The sequence below is a fragment of the Myotis yumanensis genome, unplaced genomic scaffold (assembly GCF_028538775.1).
Source record: "Myotis yumanensis isolate MYYU_CA2020_CCGP unplaced genomic scaffold, mMyoYum1.0.hap1 SCAF_13, whole genome shotgun sequence".
NCBI lineage: Eukaryota > Metazoa > Chordata > Mammalia > Chiroptera > Vespertilionidae > Myotis > Myotis yumanensis.
In genome coordinates this window covers 39944550-39965763 of record NW_027223764.1, presented here as the reverse complement: position 1 = coordinate 39965763, position 21214 = coordinate 39944550, and the positions used below count along the sequence as shown (strand labels likewise).

Genomic DNA, 21214 nt, shown 5'->3' with positions numbered 1-21214 from the left:
CCAGTTTATAGAGGATGAAACTGAAAAAATTATATGCTACGGTGGTTTTTGCAAATTTGGGGATCTGAAAAAGTCTCAGGAAATATACCTTGAGATTGTCCAAAATATACTATATCATTAAACTCTGTTTTATTTTTAAAATTTTTTCTTTTGATGAGAGAGAGAGGAGAGAGAGAAATTGATTTGTTGTTTCACTCATGTATGCATTCATTGGCTGATTCCTATATGGAGATCGAACCCACAACCTTGGCATGTGATGCTCTAGCCTGAGCTACCCGGCCAGGGCTATCCTCTTTTTTTATAGAGGAATAAACTGAAGATCAGAGTAACAATTTGTGTAAGGCCACTCAGAGTATGATTCATATCCAGGTTTATATGATGCTTCCAAGCCCTAGTAGCTCTTTTCTACTACACCATACCACCTTTCAGAGGCGTCCATGCTTGTTATTAATGTATCTACGGATTAGTTTGAAGAAAAGAAAACTCAGAAGATGTAGAGTGACAAGAAGGAGAGCACCAGTGATACTGAGATTATGTTGATTTAGAGACTCTCTTCCAAGCCCTTCCAAGTCCTTGGAAATCTGGATGATTCCCTCTTTCTGGCTGGTCAAAGAAACAACTTAAAGGAACTGAAGCAACAATAAATAATAAACAGTTCCCTCTATGCATGTCTGTCTGAAAATTACTAGACATAGTGAAATTAAGCATAAGAGGCCATATGGTCATTATGTTTTAGGTAGATATTTACTTAGCATTTTATCTTTTCAAAGTTATTTATATCATATATTGGCTATTATGCTCTAATTAAAAAACAAAATCAGAACTGCCCTGGCTGGGTGACTCAGTTGGTTGGAGCATCATCCTGTATAATGAAAGGTTTTGGGTTCAATCCCAGGCCGGGCTGGGTGCTTATGGGAGGCAACTGATCAAGGTTTCTCTCTCTCTCTCTCTCTCTCTCTCTCTCTCTCAAATCAATAAAAACATATCCTTGGGTAAGGATTAAAAAACAAACAAAAACCCAACAAAACTGTTTTTGCCCTTGAAGTTGGTCTTTATTATGATTGCTTTATACATAGGAAAATTAAGTACTAGAATGGCCTTGCTACATGGAAATGTAAATCAGCTGTGAAACCCAGATTGCATTTACATTACTACTAGAGGCCTGGTGCACAAAATCGTGCATGGGTGGGGTCCCTCCGGGTGGCCTGCAGAGATCGGGCCCCAGTTCTCACCCCCAGCCTCACAGCCCCAGCTCATGCCCCACCTTCACAGCCCCGCCTGGCACCCCACCTTGGCCTGGCGCCGCCCCCTCACCTGCTCCACCATCCCACCTGCGGGGCAATCAATCAGGGCTGGAAGCCCTGCCCGGCTCCCTCAGCACCTGGGAGCTGGGTGGTGACCCTGCTCCTCACTGCCGCAGCTGGTCACAGCCTGCAGGGTGATCAGGCCCCAGCTCACACCCGCCTTGACCTGGTACCACCCGCTCACCTGCTCCATCCTGCCACAGTCCTGCTCTCGTCATGGCCCATCGGGGCCAGCAGCGCCTCCACTGCCGCCCGTTGCCAGCACCACGTTGCCAATGCCCACCATGTTCTGTGCCGCCCCCTGGTGGTCAGTGCACATCATAGCGAGCAGTCAAACTCCAGGTTGAACGACCACCCAAGGGGACAATTTGCATATTAGGCTTTTATTATATAGAATTACATTAAGTTTACATATCAACTTTGAAGACAGTTTTTTGGGGGAACACCCTAAAATTTATCTATTTGCAAAACTGGGGCAATAAATATGTACCATATGAGACTTACAACATGCCTTGAGTAACTGAGTACCGAAGGCAACTAAAAGAAACACAAAAGCCGAAACCGGTATGGCTCAGTGGATAAAGCATCGGTCTGCGGACTGAAAGGTCCCGGGTTCGATTCCGGTCAAGGGCATATACGTTGGTTGCGGGCACACCCCCAGTAGGAGATGTGCAGGAGGCAGCTGGTCGATGTTTCTCTCTCATCGATGTTTCTAACTCTCTATCCCTCTCTCTTCCTCTCTGTAAAAAAATCAATAAAATATATTTAAAAAAAAAAAAAAAGAAAAGAAACACAAAAAATGATTATAGATTGTTTTCTATTTCTAGCTGGTAATTATAGCAAATAATATTTTACTAAATTTTAAAAAAATTATTGTGAGAAGCAGATTAATTGATTTTCTCCATTAAAATGATTGCATTGCTTATTAACTTTATTTTAAAGGTTATTTATCTCAATCTACTAAAAACTTCCTCCCTATCTACCATGGAGAATCTCATGAAAGAGACCCAGATTTTCAAAAATATCTATTTTCTAATTTTGCATGAATAGTAGGCGGGAAAAAATCCAATTACTATGTTAACAAAAAGAGGCAGCTGGACTGACTATTTGGTGATCATTCACTGTTTGTGTTGGGACAGAGTGGTTGGCAGGATTTTATTTGATTCTCCCTTCTTTTTTAATGTAGAAAGATAGAGTCAGAGAATGTTTCTAAGTTCAAGTAATGTTTATCTCAAACAACAAAAAATAGATGCCATAAAAGCCATTGTAATATCAAGCTATTCAAGTACCTTAAGTTAAAAATAATGATGTACCTAAATCAAATTTAAAAGAGATACATGGCCTCTTTCAGAAAAAAAAAAAAAAAACTAGTAAGGAAGATGAACAATTTTAAAGTTGAGACATTGATGTGTGCCCTGCTTGGTTTAAACACAGAATTTAAATATATATATATATATATTAGTGGTATAGTAAGATGGTAAAAGAAAAAAATCAAACAGATGTTATAATTAGGCGGAGAGTAAGTATATTCAGGGTTGATTCCAGAGTCACCACTTATTAGCTGAGAAGCCTTAGGCAAGTTATTTAATCTCTGTGCCTCAGTTTTCTCATCTCTAAAAAATGGGGAAGCCCAGCTGGTGTGGATGTGGCTCGGTTGATGAGCACCAAGAGGTCACTGATTTCATTTCTGGGCAGGGAACATGCCCGGGTTGTGGGTTTGATCCCCAGTAGCGGGCATGCAGGAGGCAGCCAATCGATATGTCTATCTCTTTCTCCCTTCTCCTTCTCCCTTCCTCTCTCTCCAAAAATCAACAAAAACATGTTTTGTTTAAAAATGGGAAAAGTAATAGTACCTACATCATAGGTACTATTTAAGTTAATATTCTTAGAACAATACTTGGCTCCTAGCAAATGGCCAATAAATGTTAGCCATCATTATTACCATTATTATTGTAAAAAGATATATTTTAAGTGAATGTCTTTAAATCTGGCTTAGTGAGGTCACACAGAGTGAGGTGCATACAGTTGCGCTGAGCTGTAAGCTCTAAGCAAAGGCCACAAGCTGAATGGGCCATCTAGACTGATGACTCAGACACAGCAGCAGTTCAGGTTTCCAGGCTGATTCAGCCAGTCCTTGGCTTCCAGCCTGACGCTGACAACAAGAATGCTAATTAGTGCCAAGAGTAACTAGTTTTTGTAACATGGGGTGCTGCTCATTAGAGATTGAAATCAGATCTTTTACATCTTGTATAGAACATTAATAGTGATCAACCAAGTTCACATTCAAACCCATGACATAGAGGTAACATGTTTCCTATCTGTTACCCTGCTCCCGAACCATCTGCTTCTGAATTCTAAATTCTCAACTCATCCACTGCCAAGGGGCTAAACATAGCTAAAGGATTTAAATTATAATTTGATCTGACAACCACGTATCAAACAAGCCTTCTTTAGCCAAATAAGTAGAGTGGTGACAAATATCACCACAGTATATCCACCCTATGGTATGTGCTTTATGACAAGAAAATGGCAACTGAGGGTATTGGTAAGTATCTTAATTCTCATCTCATCTGAGAAAAGATGTCAGCATAAGATTGGTATAAAACTCAGGTAAACAGAACTATTGCTAAGGTTAAGCGATCTGGAGAGGAGGTATCTAGGGAAGTGAAGAATATTTTAGTCTTTCTGTGATTCTGAATTGTCTAATAAATAAATGTTCAATACATATAAACACATGTGGAATAAAATAAAGCAGATTTAGATGTGCTAAATAAATGCTGCTAATGATGATGAACTGGGGCAGACATGAAAAACAAAGAACAGTGATGTTTTAAATACTATTATTTAAATGTGGTTACATATTAACATTGTAATTAAAAAGAGTTTTATGGTTTTTTATTAGCTATTTCTCATGAGTCCTGTCGGCAGATCTGCTTTAATACTCATGTCTTACATATGAGGAAACTGACATACAAAAAGAATAATTAACTAGAGTTACACAACTCAATACAGCAGGTCCTTGAATAACGTTGTTTCGCTCAAATGTCATTTCCTCCAAGGTCATTTCCTCTTTTCCTTATAATGTTAATGAGAAAAATTCCCAGAGTGGGGGCCACTGTCTGTGTGGAGTTGGCACAGTTCTCCCCATGTCTGTGTGGGTTTTCACTCAGGACTCTTAAGTTTCCTCCCACATCCCAAAGATGTCCACGAGAGGTCAACTGGCATGTCTAAGTTGTATGGGTGAGGGTGGGTGTGGGTGTGATGCACTCTTTGATGGAAAGGCATCCTTGCAGTGCCCTGAGCTGCTGAGAGAGGCTCTGACCAACTGTGACCCTGAACTGGAATAAAAGGGTTGGAAAATAATTATTCTTATTTGTTTTTATTAATCTTTCTTAAATGTATGTATAGCCTGCATTTATTTTGGTGTTTTGGTTCTTTATTTAGAAGCTTGGTGATGTTTGGGTGAACAGAAATATGCCATAAGAACTTAACTGTTATTTATATTAATTAGCCTATTGGTAAAATTGGTTTTGTTATAAGACATTTTTGCTTCAAGTTGCAGTTTCCAAGAGCCTATCGACAATGTTAACTGAGGACTTACTGTACTAGAAAAAAAATTGGAGTATTGAGTTATTATTGGCATATTTTCTTTATCTTCAAGTTTTTGTGAATTGTGTCCCCCATACATAAGATGATATGATTCAGGAATTTTTAGAAGTATTTGTTAATTTGTATACATTATCTTTTACCTATCTCTGAATCAAATTCATACCAAAAAAATGAAATGTCTTAGTATAATTCTGTTCTACGTTGATTTTGTGAGTAAAAGTCCTTTTTGAAAATCTAGTCTCCAGGTAACCTACTCTTTTCTCTAAAAAATCAGTTATTTTTAATTGTGATATTCTATATAATAAAAGGCTAATATGCAAATCAACTGAACAGCAGAACGACCGGTCACTGTGACGCACACTGACCACCAGGGGGGCAGACACTCAATGCAAGAGCTGCCCCTGGTGGTCAGTGCACTCCCACAGGGGAAGCACTGCTCAACCAGAAGCTGGGCTCACGGCTGGCGAGTGCAGCAGCGGTGGTGGGAGCCTCTTTCACCTCCGCGGCAGTGCTAAGGACCCCTCGGGGGATGTCCTTCAAGGGGTCCCGGACTGCAAGAGGGCACAGGCTGGGCTGAGGGACCCCCCCGTTCCAGTGCATGAATGTCGTGCACTGGGCCTCTAGTAATATTCATAAAATGAAATTTACCATGCTAACCATTTTTATTTTATTTTATTTATTTTAAAATATATTTTATTGATATTTTTACAGAGAGGAAGGGAGAGAGATAGAGAGTTGGAAACATCGATGAGAGAGAAACATCGATCAGCTGCCTCCTGCACATCTCCCACTGGGGATGTGCCCACAACCCAGGTACATGCCCTTGACCAGAATCGAACCTGGGACCTTTCAGTCCGCAGGCCGACGCTGTATCCACTGAGCCAAGCCGGTTTCGGCACCATTTTTAAATGTACAGTTCTGTGGCATTAAGTACATTCATGTTGTACAACGATCACCACCTTCTATCTCCAGATCTTTTTAATTTTGTAAAACTGAAACTTTTTACCTACTAAACAATAACTTTCCATTCCCCTCTATCCCTAAATCCTGGCAACCACCATTCTACTTTCTGTCTCTTTGAATATGACTACGTATAGTTCCAGGTAACCTATTTATGAACAGTCAGAATTGTTTTGTGTTTTAAAGAAAGCTTAAGGGGAAAATACCTTAAAGTGTTCATTTCTGATTAGTCTCTGAAGTAAGAATTTGTAAGGGTTCTGCCTTGAGGATCCACACTAGGCTGGTTTTAGGACTCCGATTTAGCAGAGTTGTGAAACAATTAGTACTTCAGGTGGGAGGCAAGAGCCTCCAGTCTGCAATGTGATTTATGATTGGCTCTCCTACCCTGACAATGCCAAGGGTACTTCTGCAAACTATGGCAATGAAGAGTTGTTTACATGTATTGGCTTTCATGTCTCATATCTTCAAGTCTTACATCTTTATAGTTCCAATCACCTACTTTTTTTCTTTGAAAGCTCTAAAGAACAAGACCTAGTAAGAATATTTCTGGGCAGCCTAATTTCTATCATGGGGAAAATTTTATTTGTGATAAAATACTGCTGGCTATATTTTTAAAGCATGGTTTTTTTCAAGAGTTCTAAGCCATTTTATAATACCTGAGAGCAAATACAGTGAACTCCAAAGGCTGAAAGCACTGGTTCCTAATTTTTTCAAGTACAAGGATGCCTTTCCAACATTAAAAAATGTTGTGGGTCTCCTAAGTGATGATAAATATAATTTTTAATCTATTGATTTAGAAAATACATAAAAAAACAACCATTAATTTAATACTTATTTCCAACAAATTTATGTTTTACTATTTATAACACTTTCTAATAAATAATATGCTTATTCTGTTTCCAGACATGGATTTGTGGACCTTTTACACTTGCTTCATGGCCCTACAAGGGTCTTGCTCACAAAAGAGAAATTACTGATCTAAGGAAAAAAGAACCTTCTAGCCCCACCCAATTCTCTCACTCACTGGCTCTAAGATCTTGAGAAAATCACTCCATATACTTCAGTTAACTCATCTTTTCAGTTACTGAAAAATGAGGAAAATTTTTTTTACTTACTTCAGATTACAATTAGTATAAAATAAAGTATTTAAAAACTGAAATGTGATATATATGATAAAAACTTTTAAAAGCGATATATAAATATGAAAACTTTCATATTATAGGAAAAACATGAAGACATTAGCAGAGAACCTTGGACACTAAAGATTAAAATAGAAAATATAAAATGACTAATTTTAAGGTGTAAATTTAGACACCTTAAGAAAAGAACTAACATTCCAATGTAATTATCAGGATGTTTATAAGTACTAGAATAAAATTGGAAACACATTTTTTTAATGTGGAACAATAATTATGATATATAAAAAATTTAAAAAGTCTTTAAAACAGTATAATATGACCTTATTTTATTTATTTATTTTTAATGTATTTCTTAATTATAATTGACATAGACCCTATTTTATTTTTTTTAAATTCTGGAGTACAATATTCCAAAAATTTAAATGGTTATGTCTAGGTAGTAGAATTATTAGAGGTTTTTCTCTCATATTTTTTCTTAGTTGTACTTAAAAAAAAAAAAAACACTCCTAATAAGGGTGTATTTTGTTTACATATAGAAAAAAATAGTAAAGTTTTCCCTCAAGCCAACTCCCCCCGGCCCCCAAACAAACAAACAAAAAACCCAAAGCCTCAAGTACACAGGAGGCGGGGAGGGAGGAAGAAACAAAATTTAGCTGTTGTATAATTGATGGATTGATGGTATCTATCTACCAAATATATGTGTGTATATAAATCAACTTTGTGTGTCTATATCTATTTCTATATCTACATCTATATCTGCACTTGAGGAGGTAATCAGAATGACCAGTAGGAAAGGGAAATGAAAAGAAAGAGTCAGCAATGTTCATTTAAGAAAGTCTTATCTGCTCTTGATGATAGAGCTGGGGGCCCCGGTCCAACACGGCCAAATGCCATGACCATTACCCGCCTTGCTGCAATGCTTGCAGCAACATTCTCATCTCAATTTAGTTTAGTTTTTATTTAATTTTTTTCTTCCTATTGATTTTTTAGTTTAAAAAATACATTGCCTTATAGATAAAAAAAATTATGTCAATAGAAGAACATATTTGTTTGCTCTAAAGCCATTTATCTCATTATAAATTAACAAATTGGAATTCTGGCTGCTATATTACTCTCTTCGGAGTTTGGTTTGCAAGTACTTCGCTAAAGAACTGGATCGCTGTAAGAATTTTTGCTAAACAAATTAGGTTTCTGAGCTTGGACAGCTGAGGACCAGATGATGGAACCTGATGAGTTCATCAAGGTAATTACAAGCTGCAAGGTCTTGTGACAGTCAACCACTGGACTTCCCTAAGAAGGAGTCTTATAATTCAAAGTCTGACCTTTAGCATGAAATAAATACAAGGCAGGTGTGTTGCCATAAAACATTTCCACAGTATGAACAATGGGGATGGCTTTTAGCTATGATCCAGCATACCTGGATCTGGAGTTGTGGATGAATTGTGAACCAGAAAAGGTCAGTCAATTATCCAAAACAGCAGTTGATATCAGCTCGAACATGAAATTATAATTGGAGCCTCCTGGTCCAGCATATGAAACTGTTTTATAGAGCTTTATGAAAGAGTGTCACAGGTATATAATGCACATATTCATGTCTGAATCTCCCTTCCCTGCTTTAATAAGCACTTACTGAGTAACTAGTATGTTCAAAGCACTCTGCTAGGCTAAGATTTTCTTCAAATCTGTTCTGTATGTCTTATAGTATGAGTAAATGTTTAACATTCAAAGTAGGGTGGAGGAAAATGTGACTATTTACTAAGAATCTACTACTTGCCAGGCACTGTTCTAGATGTACTACAACTTAATTCATATGTTAATTACTAAAACCTTAGGATATGTACCATATAAGTTCTCTAATGAGATCATAATTGGATGCACTTCATTTCATCAGGTCATTCCATCAGGCTACTTATTTTATCATTAAACAAAAACCATCAGTACTGAAAAGCATTTATTAATCATATAATTTTATATAGAACTGAAGTGCCACCATAACTGAATAATTTTAGAGTAATGGGTTATCAGTGGTCATTCAGAATGGAGACTGAGGCAATGACAGATCCCCTTTGTGATGAATCAACAATGAATATTGCCAAAAGAAGAGTTTTTTCTTCTCCCATTAAGTACTTAGGCGTTCCCTTAAAAAAGAAAAAAAAAAGACCACATATTGTATGATTTCATTTACAGGAAATATCAAATAGGAATGACTGCTAAATGATTATGGGTTTTTGGGGAGACCGGTAATGAACATTTTAAATTTAATTGTGACAATGGTTAGAAAACTATAAATATACTAAAAAAAAAACACAGAATTGTACACGGTTAGTTGAATGATTATGTGGTATGTGACTATATCTCAATAAAGCTGCCATTTTTTAAAAGTTCTGAATTTTTGCTGTCCAATAAACACAATCCCTCAGACTGGCCCTGTGAGACACCCTCTTACTAGTAATAGCATTGGAGGGTTTTTACCATTAATCAATTGTAATTTCAAAAAGCAATAGGCAACCAAAAAAGTGAATTCCAGAACAGAAGACAGGAACTTATAGAAACTATGGAGAGTGATAAATACTCTGGGAATAACTTATATGCATCATAAAGTAAATCACTGACCTAATTCTTCATGAAGTAATAATACTGAGAAAATCCTGACCCCCTCCAGGATACTGTTGTCTGTCTTTGACCAGCTCAACCACTCTGTACTTCATCCATGAAAAAAGCACACTGTTGCCCATCCAGGCCTATTTGTATAATTTCTAACCTTTCCTTTTTGGCTCTGCAGTATCTTGTCCATTTTTAAATATTACTTGGAGGTACCCTTTCTTCATTCCTCTTCCACTTGGTTTTACAATTTTCTAGGACAGCCTCCTCCCTGTACTTCAACACTTGAAAAAAATAGCACCTACCCAACCCAGAGAGCCCAATTCCGCAAGGAGAAAAGGGGTGGTTTAGTTGAAAACCTTGGGTGAGGATAGATACAAAAATACTCTCATTGCTCTCTTAAACATTAGATTCCTGGGGGTGCCAGGAAGTTTCCTAGTAAAATTTCCTAGGCAATGTTAAATCTTTCAATTGCCCAGACATCCCAGTCAGTTTCCTCTTGCTTTGCCTCCCAAGGTGATTTCCCAGGGAAGGCCTTACCTGGCACACACTGCAGTGGGGCTCCACCCGCTAAGGAGGTTGCCACCGGGGCTCCCAGCCCCTCACCTCACTTGCTGAGGGTAGGGAAAGCTGCCTGGCTCTCCCTTCCCGGGCTTGCCCATCCTGCTAATTTTAGGCTGCTTCCTCATGCGGCTGCCATGGGTATCAGAGCATGTGGCTCCCCTCCGAGGAGCTATTTTCTCCTGTGAGCCTCACTTGTTTCCAATTTCTCTCCCTTCTTTGCCCACCCCTCTCCACTCTGTGGGGTTGAACTATTTCAAAGTAATAAATAAAATATCTTTCAGAATTATGCTAATTCTAATCTGAATTTATTCCTGAATCCAAGGGACCAAGGAAAACCTTTTATATTAGATTTTAGTTGTACCTTCCAGGGGCCATATTTCCAAATCATGTGTATCTAACAAATATTGACTAGGTTTTTACTGTGGCTAAGATGTCGCCTTAAGTCATAGGGATACAATGATGAGCAAAGCAAATGTATATTTCAATGAGGTAATCTTGATAACAGACATTTATCAAACTTCCACTGTGTTCTGTGCTCTGTGTTAACACCTGGGAATGTAAAAATCAACAAGGTAGAGCCCCTGTCATCAAAGATATTTCCATATACATAGAGATTCAAAGAAGCAGGGCTTATAAGTTCCTATTGAGATTTAGATATAATGGATTCACTCATTCATCAATAATAAGGGACCTGAGATGATTCTATAAAACATAGTACTTACTCTTCTAGGCTTTGGAGGAAATTTTTTAAAAAGTATAATATAGGTCCCTCCCTTAGAAAGATTGTAATCGAAACAAGGAACAAATATGCAATTGACAACTATTTAATGGATCTTTATTATACACATGTTCATTGTCTTCACTTAGCGCTTCTTAATTATCTTTTTCCCTAGAGACATTGTTTTGAGAGATTTTGTACAAAAATTTTTTTCTAACGATTAATTTTTCATATTTTATTGCTCAAAGATAAAAAAAATTGGCAACTAGAGCTTCTGACTAATATGAAACAATTGTATTTGTTCATTCTTGGGGATACAAGGTTGAAAAGACCCAAGTTCCTGACCTTGAGCTAGCAGTCTAGGGAGGAAGACAGACAAGTGATTATGTTGGAATGTGGCAAGTTCTACAACAAAAGATGAAACCAAATTTGGGGGTGAGGAGGATTTCCTAACTGTTATAGACAGGGCAAGTCTTTATTAAGAAAGAACTGTTGCCCTAACCGGTTTGGCTCAGTGGAAAGAGAGTCGCCCTGTGGACTGAAGGGTCCCAGGTTCGATTTCAGTCAAGGGCATGTACCTTGGTTGCAGGCACATCCCCAGTAGGAGGCGTGCAGGAGGCAGCTAATCGATGTTTCTCTCTCATCGATGTTTCTAACTATCCCTCTTCCTTCCTCTCTGTAAAAAAAAAAAATCAATAAAATATATATTTTAAAAAAAAAAGAAAGAACTGTCTGAGTTGAGTCTTGAAAAATGATGATCTCATTAGGTTGAAGGAACAATGTGAAAATGAAGAAAAGTGTGAGAGAGTATACTTCATAGCTTATATACTGAAGATAAGGTATGATTTGGAGGATGTGGCAAGAATGAGGTTGCAGATGATGATAAAGACTTAATTATGTAGGATTTTTAATGCCTAGTGATAAAGATTTTAAGGATATGTGATCAAATCTGCATTTTAGAAAGATCACCTCCATGGCTGTGTGGATGGACCAAAGAGCCAAGACTATTGGTAGTCCACAGTTGTGGCAGAAGTCCAGGCTGGAACTGCTGATAGTTGTAAATAAGGTAGTGTAGGAACAATGAAGATTTAAATATTTATGGCCAAAAAGCCAAGAAATTATGTCTGCATATGTTAGTGGCAAATCAAACAAATTGCTTATTAACTTAAAGAATAAAAATAAGCAAATGCAATAGACAAAATACACATGCTAAACAGCATCTCAAGGGTCTCCTTTATATCATCTTGAGCATTTTGCTAGTCTGTGGAGCCTGAGGGGTTGGACAACCTGGCGAAGCTATTCTAGGCAGTCAAAGCACAGATGATTATCCAAATATAAACAAGGCATGTCTGAATATATTCAGCTCAAGATTTTTAAAGTGGTGGAGGAATTAATTAACCTTACTGTGATAATCATTTCACAATGTATCAAATCATCACATTGTACACATTAAACTTACACAATGTTACATATCAATTATATCTCAACTAGAGGCCCATTGCAGGGATTCGTGCACCAGTGGGGTCCCTCAGCCTAGCCTGGACCCTCTCACAATCCGGGACTCCTCGGGGGATGTTGGAGAGCTGGTTTCGGCCCAATCCTTGCAGGCCAGGTGGATGGTCCCTTGGCCTGGCCTATGGGGATTGGGCTGAAACCGGCCCAGTGCATGAATTCAGGCCTGTTTCTATGCCTGTGTATTGAGTGTCTGCCCCCTGGTGGTCAGTGTGCATCATAGGTACTGGTCAAACGGTCAGACACATAGCATATTAGCCTTTTATATATATAGACTAGAAGCCCGTTGCAGGAGGATTCCTGCAAGTCCCGGCTGGGGGCGGGGCTTAGGTGGCCCGTTCGCACTGCCACCCAGGGCCGCACACGGGGGTCCCGGCTGGGGGCTCGGATGGGGGCTCGCGCTGGCCCGCCCTGCCTGCAGTATGCAAATTAGCCTCCATCTTTGTTGGTGGCTAATTTGCATATCGTGCTGATTAGCCAATGGGAAGTGTAGCGAAGGCACGGTCAATTACCATGTTTGTCTATTGTTAGATAGGATAATGCTGACGGGGGGGCAGGGGGAGGGAAGACCACCACAAAATAAAGCGAGTACAGACATACCTTGATATATTGCAGGTTTGGTTCCAGACCACTGTAATCAAACAAGTATCACAATAATGTGAGTTGTAATCTTTTTGCTGGTTGGAGGGTTTTGCCTGCAGTTTGTAAAAAAAAAAAAAGAAAAGCTGTGGGACATTTACACAATGAAATACCATGCAGCTATAAAAAAGGGGATCTCTTACCCTTTGGGACAGCATGAATGGACCCAGAAAATATTATGCTAAGTGAAATAAGCCAATCTGAGAAGACAAACATCACATGATCTCACTTATTTGTGGAATCTAATGAAAAAAAAAATGAATTGACCAACAAAAGACCCAAAGCATGGAGGCATAGAACAGACTGACATACCTCAATGTGCGGCTGGGGGGACGAGAAGAGATAAACCAAAAAATGTATATACTTATATGCAAAGTCCATGGACATAGGCAATAGGGTAGTGAAGACCTGGGAGGGTGGATAGCGGCTGGGAGGAAGAGGGTAAAGGACAGAGCGGGGGGAATGGGAGATATATGTAATACTATCAACAATAAAAAATTAAAAACAAAAAAGAACATGGCTGGTAAACTTATAAGAGCCACTCTAACCCCTCACTCAGGCAATTGCATGAATCTCACTCTTTCCATTATTCTAATATTTTTGATTGTAGGTACATGGATATCTGCCCATGATTTTTAATAGTGTTTTAAGAAGAAAGCATAACTTACCTCAGAGCCTCTTAGTAGTTCTCCTTCATCTGTGTCTCCTTTCTTTTTCTTGGTTGTATCTTTTTAAAAAATGTCTCGTGGATTTTTTAAGTAGAATGTGACTCTCCATTGGTACCAAAAAAAAAAAAAAGATTCTTAAAAAATTTTTTTAAAAAGAAATGCAACACCTGTGGAGTGGAACAAAACAAAGCACAGAAAACAAGGTATGCCTGCAGTATTCTCTGATGGTGTAGTGCTTAAAAAAAGGAAGACGTTTTCCACACCAGAACAATTCTAACATTCCCTGCTCCCCAGGACTTCTATTCTATTGTCAACACTATCAGAGCTTGTGAGTGAGAGCCGTTTGGAAGCTGCTTTTGGGACGTTAGCTTTCTTTTAAAGATTGAACAGATGAAGTTGGTTGTTTGTTGAAAGTGAACAGCCCAAAACACTGAAATTCACCTCTTAATATACTTAAGTTTACAGAGTAATTTTTCTTTTTTTTTTTTTTTAAAAAAAGTAAAACAGCCCAGCTGATGTGGCTCAATGATTGAGCGTCAACCCATGAACCAAGAGGTTACCAGTTTGATTGCCTGTCAGGACACCTGCCCAGGTTTCAGGCTCAATGATCAGGAGGAGGCATGCAGGAAGCATGCGGGAGGCAGCCGATTTATGTTTCTCTCTCTCCCTTCCTCCCTCTCTTCTCAAAAAATCAATAAAAAACATAATTTAAAAAAATAAAAATAAAACAGCATTCTTAGGATAAATTCTCAGAAGTGTGACCCCTGGGTCAAATGGCAGTTCCATTTTTTGGATGCATGGAACAGACAGATCTCAGAGGGGAGTGGGGGAGGGAGGATGGGAAGAAATTAAACTAAAAAACTTATATGCATTTATGCATGGCCCATGGACACAGACAATAGTGTGGTGAAGGCCTGGGGTGGAGGTGGGAGGGGGGGAAATGGGGGAAAATAGGGGACATCTGTAATAATGTCAACAATAAAAAATAAAAAATTATAAAAAAAGTAAAACAGCAGCTTGAATTGTATGGATTTTTCTTGGGCAAACATTGCTGTCATTTTAATATAGCTAAACTGCATTTAGATAATATGGAGATGGCAACTATAGTATGTCTTTTAGGAGCACTGCCCTTCCTAGTCACTACTTCTCAACTGTTCCTACTGGCTATCACATCTTACATTGAGACTATAAGAATCCATTTTCAAACTCAAATGAAAATCTATTCATAAAATGCTTGTGTTTTATTTATTTTTGGATGATAGCTATTTTGTGATCCTGTGCTGCTTCTGTAAGATTTTTAATGCTTAATTAAGAACCTGAAATGTGTTGTAAATTCCCTTTAGAAATGAATAAGGTGCAAGCAAGACTGTTTCTTTTATACAGTTGTGTACTTTGAAAGTTGCTAATAAAGGATTCAATAGATGAACATAATCATTCTGTGCTTAGTTTCTACTCAAAGAAGCAGTACTGTTAATTTGACAAAGACTTGTCAAATTTAGTTTTAGTCCTGATCCTATTTGAAAGCAGTGAGACATGCCACTTAAATATATACATACATATATATACATATGTATATGTGTGTGTATGTGTGTGTGTGTGTGTGTGTGTATTTTCTTGTCTTTTGACTTGATGAAAGTTATATTACTGATTTAAGTTGGTAGGGGACCGGGCACAAGGAACAAAATAAAGTGAACTTTCCAGATTTCATATTTCTGACAGCTATATTAGAACTTCCCAACCTCAGATATCTTTATAGGACCCTTCAAAATTAGTAGCAACAAAATAGTTCAATTTGCTACCCAAAGTTTGACTGTTAAGCCCTATAGTTGAGATTTCTCCACTTTATTGCTATTTTGTTTCTTTTAAAAGAAAAAAGATTCATGTAAGTATAGATCCCACACTTTATACTGTATTGCTTTGGTGGAGCTCATTATCAACTAGAACTTGCAGAATCCTCATCTTATGATTGCTGGGATAAAATTAACTTTAAAACGTAATTTATGATATAATTCTTTGTTTTTAAAAACAATTTTTATTCTTTACTGACACACAAAAAAGACCCAGGGCATTTTGAGCACTTTCTCTGCTCGGAAAGTATAGTAACCGGAGTACTAGCACGGTAATTTCAAAGGCTTGAACACATCCCCACATACTGGTCAAGGGCCACATTACATGTGATTTTGCAGGCTGATGCCTATTTCAATGCTAGTTGAATGCCTAATAATTAGGGGACGAAAAGCAAACACAAAGAAGTTATAGAGAGTTATAGAAATAGAGCGTTTAAAAAATGTCTCAGATATTCATAATATAAACATTTCTACTGTTTCACACTAGGATACTGAGAAGGAAATTGCAGCTAGAATGTAAATTTGGAGCAGGATATGAAGTTAGTATAATTGTGAGTGGAAGTTGAGAAAAATTCTATAATAAATATCCAGAATAATTTTACATTATAGATTAAACGGCATAGATTATAACGGATAATATCAAAGCAGAAAATTACCAGTGGCCCAGCATTCTTTCCTACAAACCTTCCATCACAACCCTGTTAATCCTATTCCCACAGTATGTTTTTTATCTACTTTCTTCATTTTTTAATATCCATCACAACCTCCTTAGTTCCACCACTATTCTCTCTCATTTGTATTATTGTAGAAGCCTGAGCAATAATGTATATCCTCCATTTTGACCCTCCTCTAATTCAGCAGTCCTATCCAGTTCAGCATCAAATGCAATCTTTTTCTTAACACACATAATCATTGCCCCTTCTGCTGGCATGAAACCCTTGAATAGTACATAGAATAAAACTCCTTAATGTGCCCTACTGGATCTGGACTCTTGACTACCTATCACCAAGCATATCAAGTGTCCCTGTGCTCAACTCTATTAATTTTCTTTCAGTTCCTGGAAAATGCCACGCTCTTTCCTCCTTCAAGGGTTTTGCATTGCTCCCTCCACCTAGAATTGCTTTTCACCCCTCGCTTCACAAAGCTTGATCCTTCTCTTTGTTCTAAGTTGTGTATGTTTTTTCCATGACGAATCTAAGTTATTTATTAAACTATCTCCTGCCATAAACCCAGAGAAGGGAGATTAGTATGTTCTAGTCATCATTTGATACTTAGGAAAGAAAGTCATCTTAAGGTTCCATACACTTTTCTGGTCCATGTGCAGAGTAATGGTCCAAATCAGTGCTGTGGTCCCCACTAGGTAGTGGTCCAGGTTCTCTTTATTCATCTTCATAGCCAGTTGGAAGCAGATTCACATGAGGATTATGAAATAGAGTATAGTTACCATATTCCCAGGGAGAGGGCTTAGACCTGATCTGAGATGGGGTAGGCCACAAACTCAGGTCTCTCCTACTCTTCTCAGTTTCTGTTGTTGTTGTTGCTGCTTTTTTGAGAGAGAGGGAGAGGGATAGAGATAGAAACATCAATGAGTGAGAAACATCATCAACGGGCTACCTCTTGCACACCCCACCTAATGGGGCTGAAGCCTGCATCCCAGGCATGTGCCCTGACCGGGAATGGAACTGGTGATCTCTTGGTTCCTGGGTCAATGCTCAACCACTGAGCCACACAAGCAAAGTGGTGCTCTAAGTTTTAATAGTGACTCCACTTTGAGGCCTTCACTGTCCATTCTATTTCAAGGACTTTCTCTATTATTCTCTATCTCTACCCCCTGTTTGTATCCTTAGTATTTATTAAAATTTGAAATTCTTTTGTCTGGCTAGTCGTTTTCCCTCCCTTCTATCTCTATTACTAGAATTGGGAAGGCAGCACAGAGTAGGTGTTCAGTAAAGACTTATTCAAGAACCTGGTAAAAGATCTGCCTTGTTTACACATTAGGCTGAAGCCATTAATGCTAGCTCAAAGGCCAAGGAGAAATGACTATGGAGCCCATAAGACAGGGGATGAAAAGAGCAGAACTCTCCAGTTGTTAGGGAGGGATCTAAAAAAGTGTGGCTGTGCAACTGCTTAAGTGGAGACTCTAACCTCAGAGAGCAGGAGTGGGTAAAATGACTAGAGGAGGCCTTTCCAGTTGTCCAGTCAAGGTGAAATCTATGATTCGGTGACAATTGGTAATAAATTATTTTGGACAATACCATTTTATCCTTTCAAAGTTAACTAATAAAAGGATTAACCTTGCCACTCATCCCATTTTCCCATTGTTGGAACTTAGGTTGTTTTAAATATTTGGTATGAGAAATAACATTATAACAAAAATCTTTGTTCAGACTTTTATTTCTCTCTTACTAGAATTGGGAGAGTAGCACATAGTAGGTGCTCAATAAATATTTGTTAAATGCATCTTGTATTTCTTTAGGATAGAGTTTAAGAAGTGATATTTATATAGTTTTAGTACACTATCTCACAATAAATATTGCTATTATTATGAACTGTTAAGTGAAATTTACTGCCTCTTGAAACATATGGCCAAATATATTTATTTGTGATCATTTACAATGCTGCCAGCACCCTTAATAATCCAATAAATAATTTTTGAGCACATGCTGTAGGCCATAAACTGTAATATATTATAATTGATTATCTACATATTACATATATAATACACATTTATGAATCGTACAATAAAATATCAGGTAATGATAATGGATGTGGAAGGCAATAAAGTAGTATAAGATTACAGAGAGTGAGGGGGTGGTTTTTTGGATAGGACAGTCAGGGAAGACTGGAGAGATGACGTGAGTAGAGAACTGAATGAAGAAAGTGAGGTGAGGTCCAGCACGAACAATATGGCTGGATGGAAGGGAGCAAAGCTAAGAGTGGGACAAAATGAATACCTATTTTAGTGGTGTCTCAACAGTCTGAACATTACCTTTTAAAATGAAAATAATACAGTAGGTAAAAAAATATTTCATTTTGTTCTAAATTAAAATTATTTCATTATTGGTGATATGGAATACTTTCCCAAATGTTGACTACTTGTAGTTCAAAAGAGATAATATTAGTAATAATAGCAATCATTTATAAAAACCACTTGCCAAAGGAGCAAGGCACTGCACATGTTACCTTATTGAATCCCACAACAACCTAGTGAGACAGGAATTAACATCCCCCACTTATAGAAATTGTGACTGAGGCGTAATTTTCTGTAAAACAGACCATTAGTAAATGTCTGAGAAGATAGGACAGAGATTTGAGGTGGCCTGTAGGCTCAAGTTCTGAATCCAGACAAATCAACATCAGAGGCCATATTTCTCATCAGTATCTCATGCTGCTTTTATGCAGAAAATTCACATTATCCTAATACCCCTCTGATCCTATAGTTGTCTCATCTTAAAGATAATCACAGGCTATTTTCTAAAGTCTTACACTACAGTTTCATAGATTTATAAGGTTAAAAGGAACATCTACAGATGTCCATTCTACTTTCTATAAGCAAGACCTATCATTAAAAATATTCCAGAGAGAAGAGCAGTTGAGATCTTGCTCTTGGCATATGTTGCCAGTTTGGCTCAAATAAACTCTTAGAAATTATCTACCAAAAAAAAAAAATTCCAGAGATGTATCCATGTAGCAATCATAGCTGTCCACTAATTCAGGTTTCTCTTCTACAGAATAAAGTAATACCTGGAACTCAGCCAGGGATTGTTTCCCTGTCCCCTTGCATCTAGGTAGGTAGTTCTTGCTAATGTTGTATGTGCAGAAGTAATATGTGGCATGTCTCAGATAAGAATTTTAAGAAACTCCCCATACTCCTATCTCCTCAGGTTCCTGGAAATCAGCTTTCATTCAGTAGGAATATCCACTTGGACTGTTAAGAAGGTAACAAATACACCTTTATTATGCTAAGCCACTCGAATTTTAGTATTGATTTGTTGCAGCTCAAGTATATTATCTCAAAAATCCCAAAGTCCATAACTTCACCTTTACTGATATATTCTGAGGGATCAAGTCCTTAACATTCAAACAGAACAAAAATCCTGTAAGGGCAATGAAGCTACCAAAATAAGAATGAAGCATTTTTTTGTGGGCATTCTCACCATTCCTAATATTGAAATTACTAGAGGCCCGGTGCACGAAATTCATGCACGGGTAGGGTCCCTAGGCTGCCAGCAGGGCCTTCCTTTGTTCCACGCCGCTCCCGGTCAAACTCCCGAGGGGACAATTTGCACATTAGGCTTTTATATATAGAGAGAGATGCTTTCTTTGCTTAAAGCATCTTGTCATTTTGACACTTATTTCTGTAACATACTGTCACTGGTTGAATTGGGTCCCCCAAAGAGATTTGTTGAAGTCCTAATTTCTGCTACCTGAGAACGTGATCTTATTTGGAAAGAGGGTCTTTGTAGGTAGAACCCAGTTAAAAAGAGGTCATAATGGATTGGGGTGGGCCTTAAGCCAATGACGCAAGAGGAAAATTTGGACACTAAGTAATGCTCAGACTGTTGAGATACATAGGGAAGAACACCATGTGGAGATGGAGGTAGATTACAGTGAATGCCAAGGACTGTAGCAACCACCAGAATTTAGGACAGGAGAATGGGGGCAAAGTTCTCTGAGACTCCAAGTGGGAACCCATCCTGCTGCCACCTTGATTGCAGACTCCTGGCTCCCGTAACGGAGACAATAACTTTCTGCTGTTTTAAGCCACCCACTTGGTGGTATTTTGTTAAGGCAGCCCTACAATACTAATCTGAAATGTGCTTTTCAAGGAGATAAAGACACATGACCTATTGTGGAATTCTTTCCAAGGCCTCAACATTCACCCCTAAGTCACAGGTTCTAGCAAAGTCCAACATAAATTACCAAAGTGCCTTCCTTGTTTCAAGTTTCCTCCTTTTAAGAGGTTAAAACTTCGATTTTATAAGGCAGGGACTCCAGCCATATGCATTACTACATTTTCCCCGAGTGAAGGAGATGCTGCAATGTGAATTTACCTTCCAGGGAGAGTGCAGCAAGTGATGGCAGCCATCACTATTACCAGAAGCCTAAGTGGTGGTGCTGACATTTAATGCCATGGCCTCAGCCATGGCTATGAATATACCTGTCATCCTCAGATTAGCTCCGGCTGAAGCTGAGAGAGACAAGAAAAGGCTTCACGCGCCTTCATAACTCTGTTGTATTTCATCTGCTACTTAAAATTCTCCTTGGGAAAAGCCAGAATAAAATTACAGTGGGGCTTTGACTCACGAGTGTCCCGACTAACGAGTTTTTTGAGATACCAGCTGTCTCTGGCCGATTTTTTGCATTGAGTTGATAGAGTAATTTGAGTTAACGAGCTCCTTAACGAGCTCGGTCTCGGAACCAATTAAACTCGTAAGTCAAGGCCCCACTGTATAGCCTGGAACCTATGAGCAGAAAAAGAGAGTTTCTTCACTAAAAGGCCCTCGTACACGCAGAAGCACACCTCCGACAATCTTCCGGAACTCCAACTTCGATATCTGGCCCTTGGCTTCCAAGGCAAAAAAAACAGCTCACTGCGCAGGCGCGCGCGGGGCGCCGAGTCCGGGGAGGATTCCGGCGCAGGCGCGCGGGG

The 21214-nt window shown here is 38.5% G+C and overlaps 1 long non-coding RNA gene across 3 annotated transcripts; it reads right to left on the bottom strand.

The window, feature by feature from the left end:
• Positions 1-1503: 1503 nt before the first annotated feature.
• On the bottom strand, positions 1504-21147 carry LOC139021961 (uncharacterized). 3 transcript variants are annotated; one of them, XR_011473574.1, is made up of 5 exons: positions 21086-21147; positions 17006-17104; positions 13715-13817; positions 13008-13102; positions 1504-1605 (listed from the first exon to the last, which is right to left on the bottom strand). It is a non-coding gene; the product is annotated as an uncharacterized lncRNA (long non-coding RNA). The 3 variants fall into 3 exon arrangements; XR_011473572.1 differs by lacking the exon at positions 1504-1605 and adding an exon at positions 9051-9150; XR_011473573.1 differs by lacking the exon at positions 1504-1605 and adding an exon at positions 9051-9150 and having other exon boundaries at positions 17006-17101.
• Positions 21148-21214: the final 67 nt, after the last annotated feature.